This window comes from Propithecus coquereli, unplaced genomic scaffold (genome assembly GCF_000956105.1).
Source record: "Propithecus coquereli isolate 6110/MARCELLA unplaced genomic scaffold, Pcoq_1.0 Scaffold664, whole genome shotgun sequence".
NCBI classification, from domain to species: Eukaryota; Metazoa; Chordata; class Mammalia; order Primates; family Indriidae; genus Propithecus; species Propithecus coquereli.
In genome coordinates, this window is record NW_012152663.1 from 361,169 (window position 1) to 363,285 (window position 2,117).

A 2,117-nucleotide genomic window follows, 5' to 3' on the forward strand; every position below is an offset into this window, starting at 1 on the left:
CACTTGCTCAGGCTGGTCTCGAACTCCTGAGCTCAAACGATTCTCCCATCTCGGCCTCCCAGAGTGCTAGGATTACAGGCATGAGCCACCATGCCTGGCCTAGACATATGGTTTCATTTCCCTTGAATAAATACCTAGGAGTGGAATGGCTGGGTCATATGGCAGATGTTTGTTTACCTTTTTATGAAGCTGCCAAACTTTTTTTCCAGAATGGTTGTACCACATCCCCACCAGCAGTGATTGAATTTTCCATATCCTGGCCAACACTTGGTATAGTAAATCTTTTTAATTTTAGCCATTGTGTATAAATTGTGGTTTTAATTTATATTTCTCAAAAGACTAAGGCTAATGATATTGAGTATCTTCTCATGCTTGTTACCCACTTTCATGGTTGTTCAAATCTTTTGTCCATTTTTTAAAAATTGGATTGTTTATCATATGGAATAATTGTAGGTCTCTTTTTTTTTTTTCTTTGAGACAGAGTCTTGCTCTGTTACTCAGGCTAGAGTGCAGTGGTCATAGCTCACTGCAACCTCAAACTCCAGGGCTCAAGTGATCCTCCTCCCTCAGCCTCCTCTGGGACTACAGGTACAAGCCACCACACCCAGCTAATTTTTCTATTGTTTGTAGAGACTGAGTCTTGCTCTTGCTTAGGCTGGTCTTGAACTCCTGGCTTCAAGCAATCCTCCTGTCTCAGCTGCCCAGAGTGCTAGGATTACAGGTGTGTGAGCCACTTCAACCAGCCTGAACTGTAGTTCCTTAATGCTACAAAAAAAGTCCTTTGTTACTGTTTTGCAAATATTTCCTCCTAGTCTGTGGCTTGCTTTATCAGGCAAAGTTTTTAGTTTTGATGAAGTCCAATTTATCAATTTTTTTCTTTTTCATGCTTTTTGTGTCATGTTTAAGAACTCTTCGCCAAACTTAAGGTTACTATGATTTTCTCCTCTGTTTTCTTCCAGAAGTTTTATAGCTTTGGCTTTACATTTGGGTCTGTGCTCCATTTTGAGTTGATTTTTGTTTGTGATTTGTTTTTTCATATAGATGTTAAATTGACTCAGCACCATTTATAGAAAAGACTATCCTTTCCCCCACTTACTGCAGTGGTGTTTTTGTTGTATACCATGTGACTGTGTGTGTGACTTTTTGGGCTCTCTGTTCTTATTCTTGTCTCTTTATTCTTACACCAATGCCATATTTTCTTAATTATTGCAGCTTACTGTAAGTCTTGATATCTGGTAGTATAAATCTTGCAGTGATATTCATTAAGATTGCTTCGGCTTTCTAGGTCTTATGTATTTCCATATAAATTTTAGAATTAGAATGTCAGTTTCCACAAATAAATCTTCACGCTCACTGTTTAAAGCTCTCTCTTCTTGTCATCAGGACACACGGAGAGCTCAGAGCAAGCCTCAGAAGGTTGTCTGATGGGCTTGGAATCAGAGCCCAGGAATATTTTAATCGAGCCAGTGATTTATTTTCTTTCTCTTCCTTTCTCTCTCTCTCTCTCTACCTTCTTCCTCCCCAACCCTCCCTCCGTGTCTCTCTCTCTCCTAATTGTGTCTATGCTATTAATATTAATTTTCATTAAAAATCATGATATTTCAGGCAGGTCATAAGCAATCTCCAGGAATGGTATACAACTTTCAATTTCCCTTATTTCCAGGGACTGCTAAAAAGAAAATGTTACAAAGCCCAAGGAAGTCTTTATTTGATGATTTGAACAGGGAAAGTTAAGAGAGATGAGGGATAATTCCCATTTAACATGTTAACTCTTTTCCCAAGAAGACCTGGATTTTGAGGAAGAATTTAAAGATTCACAATAAAAAAAACAGTGGTTCCTGGCTCCTCTGAGGGAACCCATCTCAAGGTGGTCAATGAAAAGTCTGGATTTGGAGTCTATGCGGGAGGGAGTGCCAGGTCCCAACAGGTCTAAGTTTAAAGACATAAAGTTCATTCTGATGGCAGAGAGGAAAGGAGAAGAGGACCTAAAAGTGATTTTTTTTTTTTTATGAGACAGGGTCTCACTGTGTTGCCCAGGCTAGAGTGCTGTGGCGTCAGCCTAGCTCACAGCAACCTCAAACTCCTGGGCTCAAGCGATCCTCCTGCCTCAGCCTCCC